We start from the raw sequence: 12,893 nt of genomic DNA on the forward strand, positions 1-12,893 counted from the left end.
ACTACACGTGTTGTCCTCATTATCTGAAGCAGCAGTTCCAATCAAATCCAAAGTGCGGCAGGAGGGATTCTGCATTGTCAGCAACTACGCCATCAATCTATAGAGAAGGTAGGTCGCTGGGGATGTGGTGCTGGGGAAAGACAACAACATGTACATCACCAGGTTTAAAGTGACTATTTCTGCAGAGAATAATACAAGGCACATGTTCTGGAATCTTTGCCTGCTGCTCAAATCTCGCTCTCGTCATCTCATTTGGCTTGTGGGTGATTCAAAGACTCCAAATTAATTATAAAATATAAAGTACAACAAAAAAAAAAAAGGATGTTCCAATGATTACTATGGGTATGTCGAGATGCTCATCTTACAAGATGAGACATGAGACTGGGTTTATGATAATGAGATGAGAGTTTAACTCCTTTTTTAAAAAAACAAAAGACAAATGTGTTGTGAAATACTAATATTAATTCCCTTTTTGCTTTCATGGATTATGTCAGTGCTGTACATAATTGAGTTTGGACTCAAGTGAGTAAACTAGTTCCTCCATATAATGTATTTTGTAACATATCATTGCCAAGTAATAGTGAGATGCAAACAATTCACCCTTTCTCTGAAGACTAGCCCATTGTTATCTTTTGTTTTTCATTGCACTGCTGAGCTTAAGACAGAGCAACCACTTCAAAACATTCTGCCAAACAGAAAACACGATAGTCACCGGGACAGCAGTGGAAATTTGGCTCCTGTTGGGCAGAAAGGATGGAACAAAATGGGAGGAAAGCAGAGTGGTTGATGTGGGTGCACCGCAACTGAAAAGTAGAATTGGTTGGTGGAATAAGAAGAAGGTGTCTTCTGTGCGCAGGAAAATGGTGATGTTTCAGGAATGGTGTGGGCATCATTTTGAAGGAGTATGTGACCAATGTTGTGGAAATAAAGAGGGATTCAGAGAGGATCATGAGCTTGAAGGAGTCATGAAGCATGTTGTCAGTGTTCACGCCCTACAGGTAGCACGTCAGCAAAAGGAGAAAAGTGAATTCTGGAGCTAACAAGATGTGAGTTACTGCATTTCCCAGAGGGAAGGAATAGTGACAGGCCATGTAGGTAAAGAGAAGAGAAGAGAATGTGTTGGGCAAGGCATGGGTTCAAGGACGGAACTGCTGGATGAGTGGGCAAGCACAGCAGTAGTGGTGAGGGAAACATACAATCTGTGGCATATCATCAGCGAAGAGACTGAGGGACAAGGAGACTTTGTGGTGGAGAGATGAGTTGACCAGAGAAAAGTAGGGAGGCAAAGAAACTGGGAAACAGGTAGAGACATGTTTTGAGAGACCGTATTTATGGATCCACACGAAGATGGATTTACGGATCTTTGTTTAAAAATGATGTGAGGATTGAAGTGAAATGGTCATTGAAATGGTTGTTCAAAGCCAAAGAAACATTTGGCTTGTGTACAATGATATTCATGCTAGTATACTTTCAAGTCTATCTATAAAATCTTGATTCATTCTTGCTTCATGAAATTCTGCATCGCTGCATTACACGCAAAGAAAAAAAGTGACGAATGCAGCATAATACAGAAGTACTAGCATGAGCCGCGGGGGATATTTATGAGCCTATATGCTGAGATAATTAACAGTAAATGAAAATGCAGTGACTAATGAGGGCAGGTCCCTGTAACTACACCTGAGGCCAGTAGGCAGGTTTCATTGACTTGAGGCCTTAGGTCAACACTGTTGCCTTTGCAAAATCAAACTGATGAATGTTTCATCGGTGCATGCTCAAGCGGATGCATCACTTCTTGTCAGAAGAGTGAGTATGTGGTCTCTGCTTTGATGGCCAGGCTCACGCCAGCATCAAAAGAGCATCAGTCCAGTCAGTGCAAGCGGTACAGTGTCTACTAACCATCATTGTGTATTTAAAATAAGATCCTGAGTTCTCTTATTGTGACGGGCTGATGCGGCGTCAAGTATCAGTGTCCTCATTTCAGGCGCCCGCTCAGATGGCTCTGGTCTATAATGTCTTTCGACGGAGTTTGGAAAATGAGGCCACTTCTTCTTTTCCTGCTCAACTCCTCTGAGGCGAAGTGTTTTGGGTTTATATTATGAGAATTCCTTCACTTTCCAATGGTTCATGTACAGGTGAACATGCATGCTCAAGGCACCAGGCAGATTGGTTTAGCATTTTCCACAAACATACCCAGTTTGCCTGTACTAAAAATGTGTATGAAAACTGAACTGCGTCGTGAAAATGCACGTGTCCTTTAATGGTTCAAACTAGAGTCAATGTCCCACTTGTAACGATGGGCTGATGAGGCTTCATGTAACAGTAACCTAAATTTCAGAGGCCACAAGATGGCACTCTCTCATTTTTAAAGTGACAGGGGCACATTGTGTTCACTGAAAATATAGACAGGTTTCATGAAGCCTCAGCAGTAGTTAATGGTAGATGAGGTTTCATGACACAGTATTGAAGGGTAGATGAGGTTTCATGAAACAGTATTAAAGGGTAGATGAGGTTTCATAAAACACTGGTTTTCAAAGGCTACCAGAGGGCACTGTCTGCTGTGTGATGTTTTCTCATCATTTCTAAACCAGGAGCGCCGTCTAGTGGCCCCTGAAAATTAGGACACGGTTTTTTCAACCCAGCTATACTGTTTCATAATACCTATCTACCCATCACTACTCAGCAGTCCATCACCACCAGTAGGTACTTCTGGCATGATGTATATGCAATATTTAAATACAATATTATAAATAAAATTCTGGGAGGAAATTGGAGTACCAGGACAATATGGCAACTTGTACTTGTTGGCCACTGGTACGACCCAGGAATCGAACTTACAACCTTCTTGCTGCAAGACAAAAGAGCTAACTACTAGGCCACCTGGTAGTCCTATAAAAAAAACATGTAGTACATTATTTTAATATCATGATAAAACCCCTGAGGGCATCTGAGGCTTTTCAAGCTAGTTTCTGAGAATAACTCAATGTGGTGAACATGTACTTCATTAGAAGAATGAGGCAGGACGACACTACGAGTCAGAATACTCACCATGGCTTCCGTCACGCAAACTTTGAAGTCCCTGAAGTGCAGGTTCCATGAGATGATCTGTCGACTGGAACACGCGATATTAACAATCTGTCAGCCTTTACTTGAGCACACGACTCTGGCTTTTAATCATTCTTCTTGTGCCACCAGTCCTGACTGCTCTTTCTGTACATGGAAATTAAAGCAATTGCCCTCTGAGGCTGAAATTAAATTAAACTCCAGTCCCTGTTGTAAAAGCCTCTGAAAGGGCCAATTGGAAACCAGACGAGGGATTTTTGGTGTTCAATTGAGTGACCATGATCTGAGGAAATCTATGACCAAGAACAAGGAGAAATCGGAATGAGGCAGAGAAGAAGGGGTGAGAGACCTTTGAAAACTTTATGAGGAGAAGAATCCCTCACACAATTAGAGTACAATAACATCCATAGTCTCATACGACTTTATGGCTGCTTTAATACAGCACATATACGGCGCATAACAATATCTTCAAAAGGAACTGAAGCATTTAACAATGCAGCTACGGTTGTTGAAGTCGGCATTAAAATGAGGTCTGTGATTTATTCATGAGCCAAGATCCACTAGAAAACTTGAGACCTTTGAACTTTTTTATCAAAAAGAACTGCTTTTGTCAATTGTCTAAAGTAGTTTTGCAGCTATGTCTCAGATGTGTTCAATATTATAGTGCAACTCCGCAGACATGATTACAACGTTCTCAATGTTAGAGGTCATCTTGGGAGCAGACAGACTGCTCAATGCCAAAGAGAGCACATACAATTCAACTGTGAAAACATGGCCTTAGTTATTTTTGTTCAATGAAATTTCTCCTGAAAAAAAAAAAAATGTGTATAAGTCTAACTCTGCTGTTTTCACATCAAAATCTGACTATAAAAAGAGCTCTAGGGCAGAGGCAAAAAACAACCCGCCATGTTGTGGCATCATGGGCAGAGCGCTCTGCGCTGAGCTGACTGTGATACACTAATGTCATGAGGGCAAACAGACACATCTCTCCATTGTGAGAAAAATAAAGAACTATGGAGAGATGAGTCTGTGAGTCAGTAAACAGTGATCTGCATCTACAATAGGTAGATACCAAGGCTGTCGGGGTCTACATTCATATGCTGCGGCACTCAAACACTCGCCATGATGGACTCTCATCTGGAATGAAACAAACTCAAAATCTGATTGAAAAATCAGAAGTCTAAATGGTCGCAGGAATTATTTGTGACCTCCAACCACCAGTGTTCGGACATTCACTGAGTGGCGTGGATCTGAGCTCTTCTCACAGCAGCCGCAACTGCTGCTGCGAGCTTCGCTGCTACTGCCGCTAGCATTGTAGCTAGTGAAGTGATCCACAGACTTTTGGAATATTATTATTATTATTATTATTATTATTATTATTATTATTATTATTATTATTATTATTATTATTATTATTATTATTATTATTATCCACAATCATAATAATAAAAGCAAAATTTTGAATAATGATTCAAGAAACACCCTCCGAAGATTTGAAATAAATATGCCCAACACAACATAAAGGAATGAACATAAAATACAGTTATCTGAAATAAATGTAAAAAGAGAAACATGAAAACCATTGCTGAAAAGCTGCTGTATTCATGTTGACAAAACCAGCAGCAGTTCTAGGTATTATGTGATTTCCACCTCCAGTCTATTTCAGTGAGCATGTCTCCAGCACTTTAACTTACTAACACAGCAATCAGCATTTCGTGCACTCCTTATTTTCCATGTCTGAAATGAACAAAGTAGAAAATTATACGTTTATTGAAAATGGCTTCAAATGTAATGGTCAAGTGAGGCCATATTAATGTGACATTTGTATTACATTTAGCATGACTGAGATTGAGTATTAATCTGATAGAATTTAAACTATCTTCATACAAGTACGCTCTCTTTAACATCCAGGACCTGAATCCATCCCCACACTGAACCGGCAGCAGCAGGGACAGCAGGGATGTGATGGGTCAGGATTGATTGTGTTGGTCCAAGGTTGCGTGTTTCTGTTTGGAAGCCAAGTTGCGGAGAACAGGCTGTAATTCCCCCTAGAAGGAATGTATCTGGAGCAGCCAGATAATGGATCAACACAAAGATCTGCTTTTTAGATCACTTGTTATGAATTGTTTCCACATCACTTGTTCAAATGTTTAATGCGGATGGTGTATGAAAGAAAACAAAAAATCAGTTTAAAAAAAATCGAGAAAAACCATACACTCTCAGGGATCAGGGAACAAATGGCCGACAACTGGTGCAATAGAAAAAAAAAAAAAGAAGAAAGAACTAGATGTTTGATGGGTTACAGTTTGAACATCTGTTGTTGGCATCTTGCCGGCCGAGTGTCTCACACCGTGGTGAACGTGGAGTTCAAATCTCTAACCCGCAAACATGCGGTTAACATCACTGCCACTTTCCCCGGCAGCTTGGAAGACATCAGTCTGGCAGTGGGGGAAAACGTCAGGCACAGCAGCATTAACTCAGCTACTCGGATGAACAGTAGTGGCGTGGTATTGTTCCTGGATCAGGTGGAGGTGGTTGAATCTGAATTCGCTGTGAATGGCTTTCTAACGTCCCTCCCTTCATTGATGATGCATTTCTGACCACACATGGTAAAGGGGTGACACCGGCCGGTAAGATCCTGTCTGGATGTACGACTCTGCTGAAACACAGCATGTCTCACCACAGACAGCTGTACATGTTACTCAATAACCGGAGAGAGAGGAACTGAACCTCCGCTTCCTGGTGAGAGTAGATGACTATGATTACGCGATCTACGCCACTTCAGCTGTGATTTGGCTGCGGAGAAGTGGGCCACACGGTGGGTTCCTGTCCGAGCCGCAGTGAGCTGGATACACCTGGTCCAGAGTGTGTGGCTCGCTTCATCTGCTTGCGGCTCCCTGGACACTTCAAGGAATGTGCGCGGCTGTGTACGACAGGGATCAGGGAGTGAGGAAACGCAACACACCGTGTGAATATGGTGAATGGAAGTTGGGGTAAAGCAAACGGATAAACTCGGGAGGGAAATGAAAGTGGAGTGAATGAGCAAATAAGATGTGGAAGTGCATGAGCAGTGCAGGCGCGGGCAGCAGAGCGGGCTGAACAGGTAGAATCAGGGTTGCTACTGGGGGTCGAACAGGTGGTTGGGCGACGGAAAAAGGGTAATCAGGAAAAAATAGATAATAAAGAAGCTGAGCAAAGCAGCACTAGAGGGTGTTTTGGCAGAGTTGGGAGGGCAGGAAAATGAACAGACAGAAAAGACAGACACACACAGTGAATGTCACAAAACACTACTTACATTAACTGATCAGATGGCGGAAGAATTTAGCAAGAATTTATCAAACTGAAAGTGGCAACAAAACACAAACAGCTCAATAGCAGTAGCAAAACAACTGATACTCAATGCAATGACAAGTGTTTTTGCTAAAAAAAAAAAAAAAAAAACTTTTAACAGTCAAACCAAATATACAGTGCAGAAAAAATCATAACATTTTCACAACCAGCCACAACATAACACAGGGTGAGGCTTGAAGACCATTCTCCAGACCTAGTTCTGTTTTACACCTCAGCCAAAGCCCACACAGAGGAGTGTGGCCTCACTGACCAAAAGATTTTTAGATGGAAAGTGGCTCTAAAAGCAAATAGACAACTGTATGACGAGGGAAAAAAATGCACTTTTTACTTAAATTATTTGCTTTTGCTCTTGTTTTTTGACATCGCACTCATCGTGAATGGTTTTAAAGAAGGTGTTTCAAACATCAATTGAGCGAGAGAAACAAAGAAAAGAGTGAATATTTATGAAATCATGAAATTGAAAAATATTGATGTACTTTGTGGTGTTTTAACAACGAGGCAGAATAGAGGAGAGGCTAAGCACGGGAAGCCATTTTAAGCCACAATACTTTTTGTAGTGGAGGAGTGGGCTTCCTCTTCCTCCTGGGCTTCTCAATCCAAGTTACTGGAGGTCCAGAATGTCATCAAGGAATGGTTGCTTCTAGTCAAAGCTCACTTCAACCGCTGTCTTTGCTCCAGCAATGGTGCAGATTAATGTTTTTAAAAAACTGTCCAAACCGTTATTCTTGGGTGTGGATTTTAATGCACAGAAAATGCTTTAAAGCAGGACACTCCTGGCACAGGAAGTGGATTGCAAACTCCTGTCCAAGGCCCTAGCATCCAGGCTGGGGGGACTCATGGACCAGACATATCGTGTGCCTGGCAGGTTAGTGGTAGAGAAGACACACGTCATTCAGGATGTTTCTGAAGTCTCGAGTTCACTGGGCCTAGATACTGGTCTGATTTCCCTGGACAAGGACATGGCTTATGATCACACTGAACACCATTTCCTCTGAAAAGTTCTGGAGAGTTCAGCGCTGGTTTCACAGCTAAGATCAAGTTGTTGTATAATGACATTGAGAGCGTCCTTAAGATCAACGGCAGTCTGTGTGCTCCTTTTAAGGTACGTTCACACCGAACGCGACTTTTCAGTCGCGGTAGCGCCAGTCGTCAGTAGCAGGTAGCTTGCTCAGGTCGTCATTAGTTGCCACCTGCCCGGATCGAACACGTAGCCAAATTAGGTCAGTCGCCGGGGGGCGTAGTCTCAGGATGTGGACGGTGGATTGAAGATGGCGGAGCTGGTGCTCGCTACTTATTCAATGGAAACACGGAAAAAGAGACGTCTCTTGTTTCGTAGCATTCGCCAGAGCCGCTCACACTGGTGAATTTAACTTCCTCCTCCAGCAGCGTCACCGGGATACGTTACTTCAGGCGGAACTGCCGCTAGTTGGACGACCTGTTGGTCCGGATCAGTGGCCGAATACAGGACACCAAGACGACGTGTGTCCAAGTCTTTCTGAACTGTCATCAATTATCAACTCCGCGGTCGTATCTGCTGTATGCTTGAAGTAATTTTCGGAGATACGTAATCTGTCATTGTCCACCCTTTTACACACAAAAACTAGAGTATTTGAAACAATATTTATATTTTCTTTATTGTCTTGTCAGTTAGCGCCACTTTGTGGTAATCAATTAATGCAACAATGCATTGTGATCAAACTATTTATCCTGTGAGTTGATATACTGTTGTATGGTTGATATTTACTTTGTTAAATTATCACCAACATATATATGTTTACAAATCCATGTATGTCTTATATTTTGCAGGTCTTCGGTAACAGGAGACTCATCACCAACTGCTTCAGTTCAGACCAGAGGACCACAGCCACCGCATAAGTTTTCGTCACAGATGAGGCTTCTCCTTTGTGGAAAAAACAGTTATCAGAGCACCACAACTGCTCGTTCTAGAGTCAGCCACCTATTTTAACCAAGCATAGGTCCTTCCATGTATAATTCATCTCTGCAATAAAACAAAGCTGTGTTCAACTCAATTTGTTGACATTTTGCAAAGTGCTTTTGATTTTTTTTTTTTTTCTGTGAAGCCATTTTCCACAAAAAGAAAGGTTCATTGTCAAACTCTTTATTTGCAAAAATAAAATAACTCATTCATTTATACTCATTTAATACACACAGAAGCACAGTCAAACTTGAAGTGAACTACGTAGGTGTGTTTTGAAGGATCTTCCCTGGAGGGACAAGGGTCAAGAGAGGCGGAGGAAGTGGGGCGGCATCCGGTTCTTTAATGAGACTGTGGCTACAAAGAAAATAAACAAAGGGTCCAAATGATCCAAATTTCAGTCAGCTGTTGTTTTGCTTGGTAAAGTAACATGTACATTTTAAATTTATGTGGAAACTGGAAGGGACGAGGACCTTGAAAACTGTCCCTTCTTCTGAGCTGGGTTTGTGGAGGGATTACATTAGTAGATGCTTGAGCTCAGCTTCAGCATCCGGTGACACCTTCCTCTGTAGGTCTCTTCCATCGGTGTCCTGCACATAATGGTTGAGTGGTAGTGATAGTGATGAGTACTAATAAATAAAATCTGTATAGGACAGCAATAGTTAACCTAAAGCAAGTCATGTCACTATGACAGTGCTTAATGATAGAAAATGTTATTTCTACATACATGGGGAGCAGCAGTGGATGAGGAGGGGCCAGTGGCAGGTGGAGGAGATGCAGCAGCACCAGGTGAGAGAGCAGAGGAAGGTCCATCCTCCTCCTCATCATCATCACCAACATCATGAGTGGATCCATCCTCCTCCTCTCCTTAATGACAGCATAGCGTCATGACATTACTATACGAGCTATACAGAAAAAAGCAATACAGAAAGCTAGATACGTTTTTATATTTATATATTAATCTAGTATTCAGAATGTCCCCACTAAATGAACGTGCAAACCTACCTGCTACCTTGCTGCTGCAGCTGCTGCCTCTCCAGTCATGTTGGCTGAGGTCTCTCTTGGAGATGAAGGGCTCCAGAAGAGAAGAACGCTCACTTCACGGCACTACAGTAGATGCCGCTGACCACTCCGCTCCTCGGTCACCATCCTCCCCTCATATAAACAGACCCTTCAGGACGTCTCATCTGAATTAAATTAAATCAGAAACAGTACTTATTTATCCCGTCACCATACATGCGTAGTTTCTACAGTCACAGCAGTACATTCGCCTCGTAAACTCGGTGGACATTGCGTTTAGTAAACTTACGTAAATAAAGGTGGAACGCCACTGTTGTGGCGAACTTTCCCTCCGGACAAGATTCTTCCTATTTATGTTCTGGTGGAAATTTAAAAATGCACAATTTGTACCACTCTCGATAGGACGGCGGAAGGTCTGCATGTAAACAACAGCAGCGATGAGCTTCTCCTCCTCCGGGACACGTCACTCACGGATCTGGTGTCTGATTGGTCAATGCACCGCGACTGGTCGCAGTAGTCCAGTCGTGTCGCAGCCATGTTGGTCGCTGCTGATCGCCCAACTCCGCCCAACTCCATTGACTTTGTATGCAAATCAGTCGTGTCGTTCGCGGAAGTCGCGTTCAGTGTGAACGCACCTTTAGAGTGTGGGAGTTGGTCATCGGTGTTTGATGTTCAGTGCAGGATGCTCTCTGCACTCTCCTGTGAACCCCTGCTCCACAAGATATGCTCAAGCCTCCATGGTGTGGTTTTAGCGGGTTCGAAGGAACCATGGTTTTATCTACGTATATTGATGATCGTACTGTTTGTATTAGAACTCAGAGGGATGAAGACCTTTTAGAGAAACTAGAAAATGATTTTAATGTAGCATTGGCAGTGAGTGTCAACTTTGATAATGAGTGGGGTGCAACAAAAATAAGAAAAGGTAAAAAATAACTTGTTAATTTCTTTTTTTTTTTCGGGAGAGGCAAAACATTTACAAGAAGCAGGAAAAACAAGATTTGAGAAGAAAGAAGATCAGGAGGCCAAGGCAGTCTGACAACAGGGTGAGGCTCTGGTTTTTACTCCTTTTTATGCTTTTAACTCCATGTGGTGTTATATATTTATTTTATTGTGGATTCATTTTAATTTGTACTACACACTTTTTCCAATGTAATTAAAATAAAAGCGTGCTTCTTTATGGGCTAGAACACACTAGATGGCAAGGTCTGCTCTAAAATCTTTGGATTTGAACCACCATTTGAATGAAAGCTCATATCATTTTTAAACCAAGAGCGACATTTAGTGGGCTTGGAAAATTTCATGAGGCCTCATCAGCACACCTCATCACACGTGGAGAATATTTGCGCCGTTAAGATTGAGTATTGTTAACGTGTTTTTTTTTTTTTTTTTCAAACTTTTGACTTTTTGACCTTATGTATAGTAAACATTTTAGGGCTGCACAGGAGAACAGCAGAAGCCAACATTCACATTTGTTTTTTTTTTTTTTTATCAGCAACCTTCCTCTGCTCACGTTGAGTCTGTCAGGCTTCTCAATGTGATCAGAGGAAAGATGCGGCGGAACATCGCTGAACCAGAACTGGTAGAAACCATGATCTGACACCTCTCTGGCATACTTACTCACTTCCCCTTCCATTTTCTGATGCACACAATCCTCCCACGTCATCTGAGTCAAAGCCTATTCTAGCCCTTCCCACGTCTTTTTTAACCCCCATATGCTGATTCGCAGCAGGCCTCCTGTGAGTGATAATATGTGTGCAGAAGAGAGCAGGAGACTCGAAGGAAGACACACAGAGACCTTACAGTTCAGGCCAGAGCAGTTGCGCCCTATCTAAAAAGATCTGTGGGTCGCTTGGTGAAGGACAATCCCTCACTGTGTGAGCCCTCAATGAAGACAATATGAGAATGTAAAAGGCTGCGCCGCTCACATAACTTCATTTTGATCAACACAATAAAGGCTAAAATGATGCATGATATGCACTCTAATAATTTTATACAAGCCATTAAATGAGGCTTGTTTGTTACATTGAGTCACTTTGGAGACCAGGAAGTCAATTTATAACAAAGCGTTTATCTTCATGACAGGCTTCAGGCCATTTAACACATTTCGTAGACGGAAGAGTAATTAGGGCGCGGCTGCTTGTGGTGAGGAAAATTGCCTTTGCTCATTGTGTGAAGTACATCCATACCAGAGAAATACATCTAATAGCTTAAGTGTATCATTGTCAGCCAAATGTCCAAGGAAAGATGCTCCAGCATTCGAGATAAAGTACTAGCAGCAAGTTCACATCCAGCTCTGTTGTGACAATGTTACACAGAAAGCAATGCATTGTCATATGGAGAACTTCTCCCACCAACTCACACCGAAGGTGCAAGAAGAGCAGCTTCTTCTCTGATGAAAGATAGCCAGTTGCTGCATAAGGGGCGGAGCTAATGAGTACACGTGGAGAAGAGGCGAATATGGAGAATGAAGTACATGCAAACCTGGAAAACGAGCGAGCCGCATATTGACACACATACGTACACCCTATAAATGGCCATATATTGACACATTGCACCATTTGACAACCCAAGCGTAAAAAAAAAAAAAGAAAAACGTCCCATTTCCTTCTGCAACAAGATGCACTGTATGAACTGAAAAATAAGCATTTTTTTATTTACATTTATTTATTTGTGTTCTGTTCCCTGGATAAAATACCGAGCCTCCGCCCATTTTTTTCAACTATTCAGCATTTAGTCACACTATCTTTGTGGGGTCCACTCATTTAGATAATAAGCAGGTCTCTGAAGCAAACCTACACCTAATTCTAATGTTATCTTGAAGCCCTCATCCTCAAATTGAGATTGAACTTTGTGGGATCTGAAAAAAGGGCTCCACAAGGGGCGGTTTTCCCCCCAAATTGGGCCTCACTGGCATAGATGTGCTTAAACACACCCACACACATAAATTTATTTCTTACTGCAAATGAAATGACAGTCATTGTTCCCCAAATAAACCAAGAACTGAAATACTATCGTTGGACTACTAGATGGTTGTGTTTTCGGTTTAGTATTGGTCTCTGTATGCACTGGTCTTGAGACAACACAACTTCTAACATTCTTGTCTTGAATGTTTGCATTGAAAAAATGTTGTAGCGTGAAGAACATTTTCTTTGCAGCTTTGCTTGTGTGATTCTCCATGTACAGGCACAAGTTCCGTCAGCTGATATTTCTCTTTTCATTGTGCACCCCTGAATGCTATTCGACTGTAAGCGCATTACTCACACAGTTCACCTATACTCCCACAACTTCATATACCAGCATTAATAACCCTGTCAGTACTTGAACATGGATCATGACCTCTTGACTGGTTCGAATACATTTCCAGTTATAAAAGCAAGGGAGGTAAAACCAACATTAGATATCTGTAGACCAAGTCATGACACAAGTCATCTTTTTATGCAGCACGCCTTGTACATATTGTTCAATCATGCACCTTATTAACACAGTCTGGAACATAATGTTTGATATGTTTAATAAGGAATAACCA

The sequence above is a fragment of the Synchiropus splendidus genome, chromosome 5 (assembly GCF_027744825.2).
Source record: "Synchiropus splendidus isolate RoL2022-P1 chromosome 5, RoL_Sspl_1.0, whole genome shotgun sequence".
In the NCBI taxonomy this organism is placed as follows: domain Eukaryota; kingdom Metazoa; phylum Chordata; class Actinopteri; order Syngnathiformes; family Callionymidae; genus Synchiropus; species Synchiropus splendidus.